The sequence below is a fragment of the Anguilla rostrata genome, chromosome 10 (genome assembly GCF_018555375.3).
Source record: "Anguilla rostrata isolate EN2019 chromosome 10, ASM1855537v3, whole genome shotgun sequence".
Taxonomy (NCBI): domain Eukaryota; kingdom Metazoa; phylum Chordata; class Actinopteri; order Anguilliformes; family Anguillidae; genus Anguilla; species Anguilla rostrata.
In genome coordinates this window covers 21440977-21461530 of record NC_057942.1, presented here as the reverse complement: position 1 = coordinate 21461530, position 20554 = coordinate 21440977, and the positions used below count along the sequence as shown (strand labels likewise).

Below are 20554 nucleotides of genomic sequence, written 5' to 3'. Positions count from 1 at the left end.
ATGTTGTTATAAATAAGTCATTTATTCAACACACATTTTAAAAAATCAACAACTATTTACAGCATAGCAGAGTCTTATAAAGAATCTGACAACAATGTACAGTCTTGGAATGCTGTATTTTCAACAACAACAAAAGGAATTAAATTAAATTAAAATAAATAATGATTGGCTATTGATTCTTACAGCCTTGGAATGCTGGGCACATTTCAACAACAACAAAATAAATGTAATTAAAATAAATAATATCAAGGTTTTTGCACTCTACAAAAAACTTGTATTGAAGTCCTGATTGGCTGCTGAATCATACAACAAGTCTTGGAATGCTAGGCACATTTAAACATTTAACCCACTGGGGTCGAGAGCTTCGCCGGCGGAGCTCGACAAGATGAAATTTACTTTCGTTTCTATTTGGATGATTAACTTCACGTGCTGTTATCATACACACGCAACAAAAACATTGACAGAAACCTTAGAATCGCGACTTTCCAATGCGTCCATTGGCAAATAATATGAATTGTTTTAAATGTTCTAAATTTGATTAATTAGATCATGTATGATTCGTTAAACTTTACTCATTACTATGTGAATTTCGCTCAGCAGGAAGTCCGCCCAAATCGCATTCACGTTAACAACATTATAATTACTCTCCATAGAAGGAGACTAAAGGAGGGGCGATGCGAGATCCATGTGAGAAATGCCAAGTCTGCGAAAGCGGGATAGAATGTCAAAGTGTCACCTAATTCACTTCTTTTGAGGTGAACATTTCGTTTAATTTTGGAAAATGGTCCGTCCGGAAGCCAACACTGATGAAGAGCGGTGTCATTTCGAACAGCAAACTGATCCAGCTGAGGATCAACTTCATGCGTAAGTATATTTCTTATGATCATATTGGTAAATATGTGTACTGTATTGCAACGTATCTGTGTGTTTGTAGGAATATCCAGCAATATGCGCGTTTGTAAATTCCCACACTACGAACGATTCGAACTATTGCATCTCAAAATTATAAGCTAGGCTCTCTGCGTCTGGTTGTGTTAGAAGTATCAGGTAGACTATGTTTTTCGATCATATTGGTAATAAATAGCCCGTGGCGTGGCTAAGATTCTAAAACTGATGTCCTCGCACAATCGATATTAGCATACTGTAAGTAAATTCGGGAAATAGCAATATAATAACCACTTAGCTAAACAGACCTAGCCTACTTCAGATTGAGGCATTGTTATTGATGAGTTGCGTGTAGTTGAGCTGGAATATCAATTTTAGTTGATTTAGTTTAGTTTTAGTTTATTTAGTTTAGCTAATGTTGTTTCGTTGATAGCTTGCATTATTTGTAAATGTGTGCTGTATTACATTCTCTGTGTGTTTGTAGGAATATTCACTAATATGCGCGCTTGTAAATTCCAACACTACGAACAATTCTAACCATTGCTTCTCAAAATTATAGGCTACCTCTCTGCGTCTGGTTGTGTTTGTTTGGTTCTTTGTTTGTATATGATGTAACCATGTCACATTTCCTAAGTTTTGTTTTCATTAGTTAGTGGTTTGCCCCTTTTTTGTAAAGCACATTTAATTTTCACCTGTTGAAGGTAATGTGCTATATAAATAAAGTTTGATTTGATGTCACATTTCCTAACAATTTTGTTTTTATCATATTTACAGAGATGCTGATCAGGAAACACGGCCTAGTTCACCACTAGCTAAGAGGCCACGCAAGCGTTGCAAGAGTACACCAGTCTCATCTCATCTTCCATGCGTATAGTTTGCTTCAATAAAGGTTCTGAAAATCTAAATGGCTCACTGAGTCTTTGTCTTAGTGGTGGGGAGGCATGCGGCCAGGTGTGAATAGCCTACTTAGCTGGCAGGTCGTCCTACCCAATGCATATTCATTACAGAAAGGCCATTTGCCCTCCCATTCTCACCTGATGTTGAAAAATAGTAGTCACAACACTAACCTTTAGCAATGTATTTTATATTTCTCATTGGATTTGCTAAAATATTTTGTCATTTTTGATACCCAAGACCTTGATGAACATATTTCAGTGACCAAAAGTCTTATTCACAATTGTTCAGTGTGCTTTATTACAACATTCCTGTGCATGTTCAAAACTACTGTTTACAGTTTGTGTGTTTTTAGAGCAGTTTACAATCCACACATGATTATGACCTACTTACTGCTGCCATATTATTGTAGCTGAGTCTGTGCTGAAAACAAAGATATTAAACACTTTGGAATCACTGTATATAAAGTTGATGAAATTTACACAAATGTCAGAGCATCGCACAATTACCAGTGTGCCTCATTTTACCCTTAGACCCCAGAGGGTTAAGAAACTGTCTTAGGTTTTTTGGCTTTTACAGTAGGCTGCCTTTTCTCCTTAACATTATCCCTAAATGGCACAAAGGAAGTATCTGTGTTACTGACTGTTTGGCTAGCTAGCTAAGTTAGCTACATGACCACGTTGTCATAAAATTTTTCCCGACCGTGTAAACAGCCTGACTTGTTTACATTTTGAACAGATGTGGCTCCTGGGTAAATATATCGTTGTTTCCATCGCAGAACTTTAGACACAAGCAATATCAAAAAAATCCTGAAATTTCTTCTTACCGTGAAGAGTGCCTGACCCTCAACCGTAGCGTTTTTCCACAAAGATGGTATTTCTAGATATAGCCTAATTTTGCCGCTGTGTTAACACATTTCTACGGTTGCCGGTCAGGCACTCTTCACCGTAAGAAGAAATTTTAGGATTTTTATGATATTACTTGTGTCGAAAGTGCTGCGACGGAAACAATAATTGATTTACTCTGTAGCCACATCTGTCCAAAATGTAAAAAGTCAGGCAGTTTTCACGGTCGGAAAAATTTTATGACAACGTTGTCGTGCACATCAATGTCATCAAGCTAACGTTATAAATAAACAAGTGAAGTCGTTATTTCGATGGCGATTAATAAGTCATGTAATGTTACAATATATCGAACGTTACATTCATGCTACTAGTTTAACGTTACCTACACACTGCTTAAGTTAATATAAAAAGAATGTACTTACCGACGAGATGAAGTGGTAACGCATTTTGTAACGAGGTTAGTTAGCCTACTAAATAAGAAATGGTGGCTTGCTAGGTAACGTAAGCTTGTGATAGTTGGAAGCGTCAAGTGTTGAACGTCACTGTACGCACAATGAGGATAAAGAACACTGATCTCAGACCTGCTGTTTTCCTATGCGTTCACGTTTTAACCAACAGATCTCACTGGTGAGCTTTTCAACCGAGCCGCCACACTGTAACTGTAGTTTAAAAAACATCTTAAAAATACATTTTAAAAAATAATAATTCCCTGATGCTCAGGCCCGGCAGGGGGTCAACTTAGGCCGGGCGAGCCGCCGGGCTTGCAATACACTGGCGGAAACCCTGAACACCACACAACTATTTTATATTTTATATTTATGATGCATATTTTAACCAGCATGTTGATATCTCATTAGGACGTGGCCAAGGTGAATTACGCCTTTCAAAAGAGTGCCACATAGGTTAGCTTTCAAAAGAGGCGCCGGCAACAATGCTAGCTAAAAGGACATAAACAAAGGTGCTTCACGGACCGCCGTTTATACATGTTAAATTAGCTCAATTGTTAGCTAACTAAACAGGTCTTCGCCAAGATCAGCTAGGTAATGTTAGCTGGTCTTACATTACATTTGCACTGGGCTATTAGCGTTAAATACTCAAACTAGCAAATATGTTATCTAACAGAATACTAACTCAAATTAAAGCCGCAAGCGGCGTTGGGAGGGGTCCAAGCATTGGCACCCTATGGAGCGATTTTAAAATGGCTTTGTCCTCATGATCATATGCCTTCACCCAACATATCTACTAAATATCATGATGACTGTATAAAATATTGATGACTTATGGCCAATTTTGTGCTAAGAGACGCTGTCGGAAGACTTAGTTGCGTCGCCATGGATGTGTCCTGGCCACTTCCCGTAAAGGCCTTTACTATGTCGTAACACTTAGATGGGATGTGGTAACACTTAGATGGGATGTTGTAACACATATATGGCCCGGCATGTATGTACACCTGCAGCGCTTCCATGTCGCAACTAAAAAGGGTATCACACTAGTGTTGTCACGATACCAAAATTTTGACATTGATACCAACACCAGGTTTAGTATCACGATAATTGATACTGAAACGATACTGATTCAATACTCAGCACCTAACGATACTGAAATTACTTTAATAGATCAGAAACGTAATGTCCACGAGGGTTGATCTCATTTTCAAATTCACGGTGTATTAAAAACCTGGTTTATTAACAACCTTTAAGTTGAAGCCTGTTCAGCATATCAATAAGCATAGGACTATAGTGTTACAACACTAAACAATAGAAAACTATATTAAATATATTTCAAAAATTAAACAATTGTAAAGTAAATTATCTTTAAACAGGTCTTTCACTTTAAAATATATCTAAAAACAGCATATTTCAATAACAATACAGCATCTTCCTATAATAAAATATTTACAAATTAGAACAGCTATTGCTACTGAAGTCAACTGAGTCTAAGCTTGCACTGTATCAATCACGAAGAATGCACAAGCACAGGTCACCTCACTTGCTACTGCCATCTAGCGAAGATTCTGACAAATTACACTTTTCATCCTCTCAATCGGTAATGCGGGAGACACATTTCCCTGGCTTTTACATTTGACGCAAAACTACAGAACGTCGGAAAATTCTAATACAGAACGTTCCTTTTTTGTTTTAAGTACCGAAAAAGTGCTGAAGTTTTGGTATACCGTGCAACATTACGTCAGACACATACCTATTCCAATCCATTGCTCAGGATAGCAGAGAATGCACATTTCAGAGCGCCTCAGAGACAGAATAATAACACATAAATACACATTTCAAATAATAAATAGGACATTGAGAAAAAACGAAACAAAAGACGAAATATCAACTCGCGACCTGCGTGCTGCGCGCATAGCAGCCAACCGTTTTATTTATTTAGACATTGGCAGATGAGAAAATTTTCGGTTACGCTGACCTATAAAACGCTATTCCAAAAGAAAAATCAGACATGTTATACATCGTTAGAAAGCTTATACTCTCACCTACTGAATAAATGAATTGTCAATCAAGCCAAATTGCACTAAAAAGGGCGACAATGCTGTAAGCAACAGGTGTGGTATTACGCACAGCTATCTTTGAAGTTAGCCTACCCAGGTATAACAAAATGTGCGTATATTTCACAAACGGATTGTCCAAGACAATATATGACCACTCAGTCTCAAAAGGGACAGCTCTACACGTAAAACCAGTGGTAAGATTGTATATTTATTCAATGTTTAGTCCCAGATATTGACTGTAGAATGACATGTTATAATGTTTTTTTAAAAACGTTGTCTCGTTTATTTCGTTATTCAGTGAGCAGCGTTTTCACTGCTGTATTGGCATATTTTAGGGCAAATGTCGGGTTTATCTTGTTGTTACGGAATATTACATTACATTACAGGCATTTGGCAGACGCTCTTATCCAGAGCGACGTACAACAAAGTGTATAACCATAACCAGGAACAAGTGTGTCGAAAACCCTAGAGGGCAGTAGCCTATAGTTCCAAGTGCAGGGAACAACCGCATAGTTCAACTTGGACCCTGTATTTTAAACTGATTTTAAACTGATTAACACTAACACACTAACACAAAAGTGCAATTGGACTCAGCTGTACAGGACCCGCAGAAGTTCTCCTAGAGTGGGCTAAGTATCTGTTTTTTGCCATTAGTGTAGCTAGATTAGACTTCTACCTGTTTTGTAGTTTGCCCAGCATTAGTTTTGGTGTTTGTTTGTGTAGTGTAGTATCTTATTAGTCTCATTTGCTCTAAACTGCATCAGGCAGGTATTGTGTGGAGCTAGTTAGCTGCTTGGCTTGTGGGGTAATTGCTCAGTCATCAGCTGTTATTCATTTGGTAATTAGGGCTTGTAGTCTGGCTTCGAGCGACGCTAGCGTCGCTCCCTTCCAGTTTGTGTTATTGCATCTCTATCCTTCTACCATCACCCTTCCTCTCACTACTCCCTGTCCTCACTGCTATGCTATGTGTCAACCCCATCCCAACCTGTTCTCTCCCCTACAGAACTCGCTTCTGCAGGCGAGGCCCCCCGCGGCGACGGAACCTCTCCAACCTTCGCTATCCCTCATTGACCCCCTGTGACAACTTCACAGTCGCAGGAGGGCTATGGAACTGTCAGTCTGCTACGCGGAAGGCTGACTTCATTTCAGCCTACGCGTCCCTCCTCTCTTTACATTTCCTTGCCCTCACTGAGACCTGGATCACACCAGGCAACACTGCAACCCCTGCAGCCCTCTCCTCTTCCTTCTCCTTCTCTCACACCCCCCGCCCGCCTGGCCGTGGTGGGGGCACAGGTTTGCTGATCTCTCCCTCCTGGAAATTCTCTGTTCTCCCCCTCTCTCACCTTTCCATCTCTACCTTTGAATACCACTCTGTCTCAATCACCTATCCTGTTAACTTGTATATTGTGGTTATCTATCACCCTCCAGGGCCCCTGGGAAGCTTCCTCGATGAGCTTGACACCCTGCTGAGCTCCTTCCCAGAGGATGGCACCCCACTGATCCTCCTGGGAGACTTCAACATCCACCTTGATGCCTCCCACTCCGCAGCCTTCCTGCCCCTACTCCACTCATTCGATCTCTCCCTGATGTACTCCCCACCAACACACAAAGCTGGCAACCTCCTAGACCTGGTCATACTGAGGAATTGCTCCTCCTCCGATCCCACAGTGACCCCTCTGCACCAGTCCGACCACCACTTCATTTCCTTCTCCTTCCCTCTTGCTCCCCTCCCTCCCTCCCCTCCATCCACTCCTACTGTCATGGTCCGCCGTAACCTCCGCTCCCTCTCTCCCTCCTCTCTCGCTTCTAGTGTCACTGCTTCACTCCCCACTGTTGAATCCTTCTCCAACCTTCCCACTGACTCTGCATCCTCCGCTCTGTCTTCCTCGCTGTCCTCAGCACTTGACTCTCTCTGTCCTCTAGTCTCCAGGCCGGCACGCTCGTCCCCTCCCAGTCCGTGGATGTCTCACCCCCCCCGAACCAACCGGGCCAGCCTACGTGCAGCGGAGAGGAAGTGGAGGAAATCCATGGCTCAATCCGACCTGTCTGCCTACCAGTCTATGCTAGCTACATTTTCTACTGCTGTAACCTCTGCCAAAATTAATTATTATCAAACAAAAATTCAAAAAACAAAAAATCTGCCTCTAACCCTCATCAACTGTTCTCCATTTTCTCCTCTCTCCTCAGCACTCCTCCTTCCCCACCTCAGTCCTCCCTCGCTGCAGATGACTTCGCAGTTTTCTTTGATGAGAAAATTGCAGACATCCGCAGCTCCTTCACGTCCACCGCCATCCTTCCCCACTCCCCCGTCTCTGTTCCCTCCCCTTGTTTCTCCACTTTCTCTCCCCTCACTGACTCTGTTTCCTAGCTCCTACTTTCCCACCGCCCTACCACCTGTGCTCTTGACCCCATCCCTTCCTCTCTCCTCCAGACTATCACACCTGACATCCTCCCTTTTGTCACCTCCTCCTTGTCTTCTGGATGTTTCCCCTCTTCCTTCAAGCTGGCCCAGATCACCCCACTGCTGAAAAAGCCCACTCTGGATCCCTCCGTCATCCAGAACTACCGTCCTGTTTCCCTTCTCCCTTTCCTATCCAAAACAATTGAACGAGCTGCTTCTAACCAACTCTCCTCTTTTCTCTTACTAAACAACCTCCTGGACCCCCACCAGTCCGGCTTCAGACCTGGCCACTCGACAGAGACCGCACTCCTCTCGGTCAGTGAGTCGCTTCACGCCACACAAGCAGCCTCCCATTCATCTGTCCTGATCCTCCTAGACCTTTCTTCTGCCTTCGACACAGTCAACCACCCAATCCTCCTGTCCTCCCTGGCAGCTATGGGGATCTGTGGCACAGAACTAGACTGGATTGAGTCCTACCTCTCCGGTCGCTCCTTCCAAGTCGCCTGGGCTGGTGCAGTATCGACACCTCGCCCCCTTGCCACAGGAGTTCCCCAGGGCTCAGTCCTTGGTCCCCTCCTATTCTCCCTGTACACCCAATCTCTTGGTCCTGTAATCTCTGCCCATGGGTTGTCCTATCATTGTTATGCCGATGACACCCAACTCTTTCTCTCCTTCCCCCCCTCTGACACACAGGTCTCCGCTCGCATCTCTGCTTGCCTGAGGGACATCCAGAGCTGGATGATAACCACCATCTTAAGCTGAACCCAGGTAAGACAGAGATGATCTTCATCCCTGCTCCATCCTCTAACCTTCTTGACTTTTCCATTTCCCTAGGGGACACCGTGGTGTCATCATCACCCACCGCAAAAAACCTTGGAGTGGTGATGGACAACAGACTGTCCCTCTCCCAGAACATCACGGCGGTGAGTCGAACGTGCAGGTTCTTCCTGTACAACATCCGGAGAATCCGCCCCTTCCTCACCACCTACGCAACCCAGCTCCTGGTTCAAACGATGGTCTTGTCCCGCCTGGACTACTGCAACTCACTGCTGGCTGGTCTGCCAGCATCCGCCATCAGACCCCTGCAGCTCATCCAGAATGCTGCAGCGCGTCTGGTCTACAACCTCCCCAGACATTCCCATGTCACCCCCCTGCTCACTGACCTCCACTAGCTGCCTGTTATGGCTCGCATCAAATTTAAGACCTTGGTGCTTGCATACCAGGCAGCTAAGGGGTCAGCACCAGTTTACATCCAGAGGATCATCAGACCCTACACACCAGCCAAATCTCTCCGTTCTGCCACCTCCCGACGCTTGGCACCTCCCCCTCTTCGCGTCTGTACTTCCCGCTCCCGTCTGCTGTCTGTCCTGGCCCCTCGCTGGTGGAATGACCTCCCCGTGGCGGTCAGAACAGCAGAGAATCTGACTACCTTCAAACGCAGACTAAAGACTCATCTCTTCAGGCTGCACCTCTCCCCACCCCTCCCTAGCCTATAGTTAGCTCAATGTACCTAGTTAGGCTAATACGATTACGTTAGTTTTTATTTAGCAGCATTTCTTTTGTCTGATTAGGCAAATGTGATTCCAGTGCTAGTTTGTACTTGGTAGGATTGTTGTTTGCTGAACAAGTTACTCTACAGGGTTGGAGTCCTGATCTATGTGGTCACTTCTGGCACTACAATCTTTACTTCACTCTAGTGTGTTTCTTTTGTACCTCTTGATAGGTTCCCTGTTTTAGTAACTATGTAGTACTATATATATATTAGACTGTATGTAGTGTATTGTGTTTCCTTTTCCTACCATGCTGTGTCTGTAGTTTGTATGCCTGTATGTCTAGCACCTCTGTAGTGTGTCTCCGTATAACACCTCTAGTGTCTGCAGCAAGGAGGTCACATTCCTATGCTAAATGGCTGCGAGGGTCCACAGGAAGGGACAAGACCATTTGTCTCCGGTCCGCCACTTAACTCAACCGTTTGATGTGTATGACTGAAAACTGTATATCTAGACACCACACAGTGTGATGGGCAGAGATTCTCTCAGCGCAGCGCCCGAGTGTGCTGGGTCTGTCTCTCCCTTGCGCGTTGAATTAAACCACAAATCCTCTGAGGAAACTTTGTCAGCGTGTTCTTCATCGTCCTGCATTTGACTCCACGAATAAGGGCAAAATATCCTAACATTTTTGGCGACCACGAAGGGACAGGAAATATCTTCCACTTGAAACAACGAGAATCAACAAGAAGGTGAGTATCTTTTATTAAACACAACTTACCACCTTCATTAGGTGTTGATTTTCCTTGGTGCAATTGGGAAGTGACTCCTGTTCTGTATTTTAAGAAATAGTTACGTGGACAGGACTTTGATGTAACAACTGATAATGAGTTTGTCTTTTAATGTTGACGTCATTTTAATGTGGTAGTGCTAGCAGTATTAACAGAGTACGCGGGAGCGTCAATCTGTCCAGTAACGTCTGCGTGCTGAAGTAGAGCACGGCAGCGTTCCGGACCACGTCGGGTCCTCGACGCTGAGAAACGCATCGGTTTAGTAACGTGTGTCATATTTAACAGAAGGACACGTTCCGAGCCACGTCGGGCTCACGGGCGAAATAGCGTCCACTTTCCTTAGTAACGTCTGCGTGCTGGGTGAAGTCGCGTAACGTTCCGGACCACGTCGGGTCCACTACGCCAAGAAGAGCGTCTGTTTAGTAACGTGTTTCGGTATTTGACAGAAGGACACGTTCCGAGCCACGTCGGGCTCAAGGGCGAAATAGCGTCCACTTTCCTTAGTAACGTCTGCGTGCTGGGTGAAGTCACGTAACGTTCCGGACCACATCGGGTCCACTACGCCAAGAAGAGCGTCTGTTTAGTAACGTGTGTCGGTATTTGACAGAAGGACACGTTCCGAGCCACGTCGGGCTCAAGGGCGAAGTTGCGTCCACTTTCCTTAAGCTGTTTAGTAACGTGTGTGTCGGGAGTGGACACACAAACACGTTTCGGTTCGGAACCATCAGACGAGGGAGCGTCTGTTTAATAACTTGTTGGACAAGTTTTGGTGTTGCTGGTTTTTTGGGCATGCTGGTTGCTGTTAGTAGCTTAAGTGTTTCGGAGTAACACGGTGAATTGTGAAATTTGGGCTGTGTGCCAAAGTGTGTGAAAGCTGTTTTCCAATGCGAGTGATTGCGTGAAAGTGCACTCAATGTTGTGTTGTTCGGAGCTCCATCAGTGTTGTCATGTCTACAGAATAACGTATTGTCCTGTTAGGCCTACGTGATATGTTTGTTATATGTGTACACAATATAGTATATATAACCCATATAATATAAGAGTAAAAGCGCATATTTTCCTTTCGTGTAGTTAATACTTTCGGCTCATGATAGCTAATCCGCGTAATTCTGAAGGGCTACCAACTACGGGAATGATGACGGAGAAAGAAGTTTTATGCGGGGATCTAATGGCAGCGGCATTAAAAGCTATGGTTAAAAGATATGGGAAAGCAATGAGAACTAATCCCCCATTCCCTAGCAAAAATGACTCCGGTGTAATTTCAGAGAAGGCACTGAATATATGGTGGTCCCAACAGAAAAATAATGAAGAGAAAGGTAGATATGCAGCAATGTGCGTAGTGATGGCATATAAGAGCGCAGCACACAAACTCAAACAGTATGAGGGAGAGCTGGAGCGCTGCCGTAGTGAAATAGACGAGCTGCAAAGGTGTCGTAGTGAACTAGACAGCAAAAACAAACTGTTAGCTAAGGTACAGGAGGATTTGTACAAGGCTCTCCCATATTCACAAGTTATGGATGATATATCTGTAGAGCCTAGTCCCCCAATGGCCCCCATAGCAGTAGACTCGATTCCGAATCCGGATCGGAGTGAGGGACAGCCAAGTATTATAACACAAATCAAACATACACCACTAAGTCCTTCTGATTTGCGTAGCATGGTTCGGGAATTACCCGATCTCAGAAGAGATGACCCGAACATGGCGTTTTGGGAGAAAATAGCACAGTATATGACGGTGGGGGGATTACATGCTTTCGACGTTTATGTGTTAACAAAGGCAAAATGTCCAAGTGCAGTATGGAGCGAGTTAGGGGAATTTAATAACTCTGCATGGGCATCTGTCCGCTTCACATCCACGTTTGAGATGGAGGAAGCAGTGGAAAATTTCAGGAAGACAGTTTATCAAGCTCTAGGTACAGGTTCCAATCTGTATTCATTATATCTTACCCGTCACCAACGCGAAGATGAACCTTTTGATAGGTATATTGACGAGAAATACAGTTTGTACTCCACATATGGTAATGCAGGTGACAATCCAAGTAAAGATAACCCTGATTTCCTGATGAATGTACTCGAGGGAAGTGTAGCTTTATACCGAGACACAGCGGGTAAGGCTGGTTTTCGACCGAAGGATTGTAGCGACTTAATTTCGTGGGCTGCATGTTTAAATAAATATCATAGTGGTGTAAACAAGGGGGGCGCGAGATCAGGTTTGAGGTCACATTCTCACCATAAAGCACCCCTCCACATGGCTCCGGTACAGGAGATAGCTCCTTGCAGCAACTGTGGGAGATCGGGGCATAGCCAGGCGGACTGTCTCGGAGGGAGAAAGACCAAATGTAAGCTCTGTCACAGATATGGACACGTTGCCCAGGCATGCAGATCTTGGAATAACCGGTGCAGAAGATGTCACAAACTCGGACATTGGGCACGTGAGTGCGAATTCATAAATGAAGGTCAGTCAGAACGAGGTAGCCAGCTCCAAGACATGTCAAAAGACGAACTCGTTAGATTAATAAAATCTCTTGAAACCTCAGAATAGGATACGTCGGCCCCCATTGCATCAGGTGCTGAGGTTTCGCACAAACGACCATACTTACAAGCGAGGGTGGGGGGCATATCGTGTAATATCCTCGTAGACACAGGGGCTTCAGTATCTGTTACTAACGTCCCGGGGTTGCCTTTAACTAAGAGATCCATTGAAGTAACTGGTCTGGGAGGATCCCGGATTAAGGCATATTTAACTAAACCCATATTATTTGAAACCGAACACAAATTTTGGATAAACCGGATTTACTATTGCAACAACCAGACAGAGGGAACTATTATGGGCATGGATATGTTAAATGATTTACAATGTCAATTGAACTTAGGAGATTCCCCAGCATTACAAATACCTTCCGATAAATATACTACAACAATTCCGCTTGTTTACGCACGATGTAGGGAAGACTTTGCAAGCTGTGCAGCGATACAAGTTACGGACAAACTTCCAGGGCCCCCTGAGGTGTGGGCGGTAGACAAACTTGATTGCGGGCGCATTAAAATGCCCCCTGTTAGAATCACAGGTAAACCACCCCCACCCACACGGCCGTACCCGATAAAAGCAGAGGCTATAGGCGCAGTTAAAAAAACGATTGAGGAACTGATGAAAAGGGGAGTGGTGGTAGAGACTCAGTCAAAATGTAATTCACCAATCTTTCCTGTAAAGAAGCCAGATGGCTCATGGCGTCTTACTGTTGATTATCGGAACATCAATGGACGATAGCCAATTTTGGTTTGCTTTTACTGTTGAAAATAAACAATATACATTCACTTGACTTAGCCAAGGCTTTCACAACTCTCCGACCCTGTTCCACCGTGCGTTAGCTGATGTAATTAATAGCCTCCCTGAAATTGAATCATGTGTGCGTCAATATGTCGATGATTTATTAATTTCGTCCAGAAATATGGACACGCATTGCAGAGACCTAGATGTTATTTTAAAACATCTGGCAAAACATGGTGTGAAGTGTAACCCACGCAAAGCACAGATCGCACAAACAGAAGGGTATATGGTTTCACAGGGTTGTAAGAGAATGACCACAAACCGAATTGAAGCCATAACAGAGTGTCGGCGACCTACTACAGTACGAGCTACTAAAAACTTGGTCTTTAATTATTGTCGGACCCATTCCCAACTACTCAACAATTTTACCGATAAACGACCTATTAAAGGGAGCGGGGATCCACATGACGGATAGAATGGCAGTCTGAGTGTGAGAAGCTTTTTCATTTTAAAACAAAAACTTTCACCTCCCGGTTAGGCCCCCAACCCACTTGTGCCTTTCACACTATATACTCATGTAAATACAGGACACATGGCGGCGGTACTTACACAAAAGCATGGGGACAGACAAAGGATGGTTGCATATTTCTCCTCTAAATTAGATGCGGTTGTAAAAGCGATGCCGGACTGTTTACAAGCTGTTGAAGCTGCCTCCATTGCCTTAAATCAAGCGTTGCCGTTAATTAGCACACAGGAAATTGATGTTGTAGTCCCTCATTCTGTTCTGTCTATTTTGTCAGGAAAAAGGTCGACAGCAGTACACGTGGCTCGATGGACTCGATGGGAAACAAGTCTTCTGATGCCATCAGTACATTTAAAACGTATAACTACTTTGAACCCAGCTACCCTATTCCCAAATCCTGATGAGGGACAACCTCATCACTGTTGTGTAGAAGGGGAAGGTAATTTTGATAACCACAGGGTGAAAGAAATCGCCATTCAGGGCACATTTGACCTATATGTTGATGGTTCATCTTTTTATATAGATGGAAAAAAACACACGGGATGGGCAGTGTGTACACAAAACGGACAGTTAGTGAAACATGGTAGACTGGTGAATCAGTCAGCACAAGTTGCGGAGTTATGGGCTTTGGCGGAAGCATGTACAGTAATGGGAGGGAACAATGTAAACATATACACTGACTCACGTTATGCATTTGGAGTAGTACATGATTACCTGAACTTGTGGGCTAACAGGGGATTTCTTACCAGTGCAGGATCACCCATACAAAATGGGGGAATGGTAGAAAAATTGCATAAAGCCATTGAACTACCAAAGAATGTGGCAGTAATTAAAATTAAAGCTCACACAAAAGGTACAGACCCACACTCAAATGGGAATAGGTGGGCAGATGAATGGGCCAGAAAGGCAGCCACAGATGGAGAAGGAATAGCTCCCATTGCAGCTTTGCAAACTGCCCAGTTACCCCCCAAAGAAAATTTTTTACAGCTAGAACAGCTGCAACATGCAGCCCCAAGGGCAGAAAATGGCTGTGGATGGAAAATGGGGGAAAGCTGGGGGAAGACAACATATGGAGGGGTCCAAACAATACGGTGATCTTACCAGCTGTTTTGATGAGTACTATGGTTAGCTTATGTCACTCCTTAGGACATGATGGAGCACGGCGCATGCAACATCGGATGAAGCAAACATGGTGGCATCCGAAATTAAACACTAACATCAATGACTATGTCCGCAGGTGTATCACATGCGCTCGATGCAACCCCGGACCAACCATCAAAGTGAGAATGAGACAACAGCCCAGACCAGAACAACCGTTTGCCCAATTGCAAATTGATTTCATCGGTCCTCTACCAGGATGTAGGGGAAAGAAATATGTGCTGGTGCTCATTGATCATTTTACTAAATGGGTAGAAGCATTTCCAACAGCGCACAACACAGCAACTGACGTAGCCAAAGTGCTATTAACCGAAATAATTCCAAGATGGGGTTTGCCATGTGCTATTGACAATGATCAAGGTACTCACTTTACAGGAAAAATCATTAAAACAGTATGCCGAGCACTGGGGATTAAACAAAAGTTTCACTGCCCTTTTCATCCCCAAAGCTCCGGCCTGGTGGAACGTGCGAACCGCAGCTTAAAAAACAAACTAACCAAACAGTTGTTTGCAGGCACTGGAGTAGACTGGGTTTCACACTTACCGGCTGTACTTCTTTCCCTAAGAGCAGGCCCCACTAATCCTGAATCACTCTCTCCTTTTGAAATGCTAACAGGTAGACCCATGAGGACTCCCGGGGATTTGTGTATTGCAGGAGGAGAATTGCATGTGATGGGAGATAGGTTGCTGGAATATTGTAAGCTTTTATCTCAGTGTGTACCACAGGACCCACGGACAAAACCGGATCCAGGGACAGACCTGGAGGAGAGCCCCGCAGTCCAACCCGGAGACCAAGTCCTGGTGAAGTCCTTCCAGAAAAAGACATTCGGCCCTCACTGGACTGGACCACATACTGTGCTACTCACCACCCCATCAGCTGCCTGCTTGACCGGGATACCGACGTGGATTCACCTAACTCGTCTGAGAAAGTACACGAGTCCAACACAGCATGAAGCGCAGCTCAATCCTTCTTCTCCACAAAGTACTGGGAAGCCGGTTTGTGTTAACACACCTTAAGGCAGAAAGATATGCGGATCCGCAGTTCTCAAATGTGCACCAACGCGAGTGGATACAGCTGGACTTGGGACCATACTTTTAATCAAACTGGATGGGGATCTTTCCAATGCAATGAGGACATATGGAGAGCGAGTGGATACAGCTGGACTTGGGACCATACTTTTAATCAAACTGGATGGGGATCTTTCCAATGCAACGAGGACATATGGAGAGTTGTAAACTGTCAATTGTGGGGTTTGAAAAACCCAGGAAAACTTCTGGACAATCTTTAAATTGTGAGAAATTGATTTTCTCACCAGAACTGTACACAGGCCAACCCGAGGAGGATGGGTCCCCCCTGCTGAGCCTTGGTTCCTCCCAAGGTTAGGGGAGTTTTCCTTGCCACTTATTTTTTTTAGAGGAGTACAACATTCTTTAAAACCATTCTAAAAATGTTTTGTAAAGAGAGAACACAAAAAATGTCAGTATGAGTAGCATTCATGTTAAGTGAAATATCAGTACAGTTGACCAAACAGTTGATCATAATAATAATGGGAAAAACTATATGACACAACATCATTGAAAATGTGCATTTTATAGCAGTCACAAGAAGAAGATGCAGTATATGATCTACTTTGTCTGCACTCACAATACATCACTAATAAACATAAAAATATCAAATACCTGTCTGACTAAAGTGAATTTTTCATGAATGGCAAGTCATGAGGAACTCTGCTGCTCAGTAGGCAGAATTATTGCTGTTTTTAGTCTATTTCCTGTTAATGTACACACTCTTGAGGTGCGTACACACACATCTTCACACATCTTCTGAGGCCGAGAGATCACAGAATTCAAAATTCAAGACGTTTTCAAGACCATTCTCTGAAAATGACCGTTTTTAATATCTTTTCAAGTCTTCAATTTGAAATATGATTGTCAAGACCCGTAGAACCCTTGAATGGTGAGCCAACACTCTGTAACATAAGTAACTTAGCAGCAGGCCCCCGGATCTAGACTGCTCAGATTGGGGGGGCAATTATACATTTGGGGTGGGCACCTTTTCACACAGTGGGCTATACTACAGTGTTGAGCTGTTTTCCTAGTTTTAATGTACGACTGATGTGTCTATTTTTAAACATTACCACCCTACTTACAGTTGCACTCAAAATTATTCAAAATTAGCTGGTCGAATTCTCTATGTTAAGGTAAGGTGCTTCAATGCTTCCTTTCTTATCTCCTTTAGCATAGGGTACACTGGACCATCCTTTACGAAAGGAAAGGAGATAATGCCGTCCCACAATTCCTTGCGGCAGCAACATTCAAAGCGACGCACCATTCGGCCGTCCATGAAAAAAATGATCAACATGACAGTTGTGTGGTGGTTCTTAAGCTATGATATGCATAAGCTTATAATCAGATCATAATCAGCATATTAACCATAAAACAGAAGGCTGTCTTTCAAGAAAAAGGGATATGAGATGTTTTTAGCCAGGTGATGTTTTTAATTCAACATGTTTGAAACTTAAGAATGATGATACAGTAGTAGATTTGTAGGCCTAACATGTTATGCCTATCTTGAATAAATGTAACAATTATTTTCATACAATCATACTAATTGGGATTCATGTCAATAAATATGAGTGGACAGGAGGGTGGGCGTGAGCAACCATTCTCAATGTGACAACCATTTCGTTTCACTTTTGTGACTGGTAGCCTATATTCCTTTTTTTATTTCAATTCCAACCTTGGTAACGAAGTAATATTTTTCACCGGGTTGTCCAGGTTTATATAGCCTGCATGAAACAACACGGTAAGTAGTTTTTAGTAGTCCATCTTCGGAACATTGTAGTTTCACCACGGCCGCCGTCGTATTTACGTAGCCTAGTGTGCAGTCGGATTCTCTTAGCACTGCGGTTGTCTTTTCCTAAGTCCTTATGAATTCTCCTTCACATTTTTCCTTGACTTCATGACGTTTCCATCAAGTTCAAGGAAAAGTGGTTAGGAAAAGACATATGATGTAATTTTTTGACTATTTGGACGCAGCCCATGTCAGCAAACTGACGACAGGGGAAGCTGAAGCATGCATCTAGTTTGGCTGAGTATTCCAACCACGGCCGTGATCGGTACCAGCTCGGATTAAATGAACAAGACGTCTGACTAAACAATCGTTGAGGAAATACTTTTAGTATTGGTTGGGATTGTGCACTATTATTCAGATCACTTAGATGATTTTCAGCAGCAGGAACTACACCGTTGACTGCACTGTGTTGGTGCGAAGTGGGCAGGGAAGGTGTAACATTATTGCTTGAACTGCCCAAGGGGCAACAACTTGCCTCTATGAGTGAAGCCTTTTACCCCAGTGGCTACTGCGTGAACTGCAACGCCTGGTTGCAAATTATACTGCATTTTGTTCGCCATGATACAGATGGTCACAGTGGTGTTATATAACTTACGTGGTATATGTGCTATAGTTTAGCTTATTCAATAGTTACTAAAAAATTAATAATAATAATAATAATAACAATAATAATTATAATAATTCCCCGCTCTGGCTTTTGAATTTTGCACTCTTTTCTGGGTCTGCGCATGCAGATTATTGTCCTGCTAAGCAGGGCCGGGTCTAGAAGTGGGCAGGGGTGGGCAATGCCCACCCAAACTCCTGCTCTGCCCACCCAATTGGTCAACTTTATTCTGCGCCATTTGAATCTGCCAATCACGTTTATTTCATTCGCCCCATCAGAATTTCCTGATTTCTGATTTGCTGGTTGGACAGAGTAAATAACGAAGATTCCTTAACTCTAGTGATGGGCAAAACAGTTCTTTTCAGTGTACTGAATCAGTAGAATCAGTTCACTGAAAAGATTTGTTCACCGAATCAGTAGCATCTCTAGGGTTTGGATGGGGAGGGGGGACAGAGCATTTTCCCACAGAATATTTGATAGCCAAAGAACCAAACACTTTCCTTCCCTATTTTTCATAAAATGTTTTCGTTTCGATTATATTCTTCACAATTAGTTTTATAATAGTTTGAAAGAATGTCTTTGATATGGTCGTTTTATTTTACTATTTTATTTTCCCAAATTAGGTTGTTTTAGCCCTAGATTTCTTTACTGTGACTTGTTCTAATGGCTGACTGAAAGAGAAAGTGGTGATATACATTGGCTAAGTAGATAGATCGTTTTCTCATAAAAAATGTCGATAAAATAGTAGCCTTGGCTAGCCTACTTTGAGACGAGTTAAAAAAAGTCTTGTTATTTCATTGAAAATAAACAGCACACTTGACAGTGATGTTCAATTATTATCCATTTATTATCCATTATTCCATACCGTACCCACTCTCCTCCCCAGAGACTCCTCGCTCCTTGCATTCGCTACAGCAAGAGGAACAAACTAGTGTTGTGTCGTTCACGAACGATTCAGGCAAGAGTACTGTTGTGTCATTCGCGAATGTTTATGGCCTTGAATCACTGAACTGATTCGTTCACTGAGTCTGCAAACTATAGTCAGTCAGTGAACGACCAGTTCACGTTCACGAACGAATCGTTTCATGAAGTGATTCAGTACAGTTCGTTTACCCAAAAGATTAATTCCTTTGAACGAATCGTTCGCAAACAACACAACACTACTCCGTCTCCGATATCATTCTGCGGAGCATTTGTAGTCGCCTGTGACAGTGGAGGAGGAATATTAGCTCATTCTTATTAATTAAAGCTTATTCTTGTTAAAAATTTATCTTATTGTTGCTGTAGTTTGTTGTAGTGTTGCGTTGAATAAGGATCGTTGCTGGTAGTGGTTTAGTTTACTAGATAACATTACTGTTAGCTAGCAAGCACACTAGAACAGTATTTAATATTTGACAGTTTCCTAACGTTGATATCAGCGCTCAGTATAAATAAAGTTACCTGGTTAGATAGATTACGTGCTAGACTTCACTTAAAATAGTCATACACAGCCATAAACACCATGCAACGATTTTTGGTTGCCAAATCAAAGCTTGCTACCAGCAATTCAGTTACAGCTGCTGTTAGCTTGAACTCCCAGAAACTTTTTGGAGACAGCTAGGGCTTTCTCAGTAGCAGCACCTAGACTCTGGAATAGTCTCCCTGAAAATGTAAGAACCGCAGAATCTCTGGACTCCTTTAAAAGGTGCCTTGACTAGGGCTGCCCCCAACCAAAGATTTTCCTAGTCGACTAGTAGGCTAGTCGTTAGTTCAAGCCATTAGTCGACTAGTCATTGCACGTTTATATTAATTTAATTATTTTAAAAAAAATTTTTGGGGGCATCAGAAAATGGTTTGAGTTCCAGGGCTGAGAAAGAATGTTATAAGTAACATTGTTAACACTGTGCTACATTACAGAGAAATACAAAACCGTAATAATGAGCCTTTCAAATATACATTTTATAAGTGCACGCACGAAGCAAGCCGCCTGTTAACGACAATGCTAACGGAAAAAGTGGTAATGATTCTGAATGTGTCGGAAAAACTAACAAGGAGACTGAACATTTTGTTAATTTATTTCAGCACAGTATAACATCACACAACTTATGAACTTGTAACACCAACGCAATAACTTATAAAACAAATGATAAATAAAAAACAGTCGTTTGTTAAAAAACTAAATTGAAAAAATATTTTTGTTTCTTTTTAAAATGCAAATAAATATAAATTATATAAACAAACAAATAAATAAATATACAGCAAACTGAAATTAAAAGATAAATATCAGTGCAAAAATAAATGGAGAAGTAGCTTCAATATGGAATGAAAACAAAAACGTAACATTAACATATTTAACGGCA

At 42.8% G+C, this 20554-nt stretch overlaps 1 long non-coding RNA gene across 1 annotated transcript; it reads right to left on the bottom strand.

Annotated features, from left to right (window-relative positions):
• Window positions 1-18996: 18996 nt before the first annotated feature.
• On the bottom strand, window positions 18997-19349 carry LOC135233771 (uncharacterized). The gene is made up of 2 exons (XR_010323928.1): window positions 19222-19349; window positions 18997-19030 (listed from the first exon to the last, which is right to left on the bottom strand). It is a non-coding gene; the product is annotated as an uncharacterized LOC135233771 (long non-coding RNA).
• Window positions 19350-20554: the final 1205 nt, after the last annotated feature.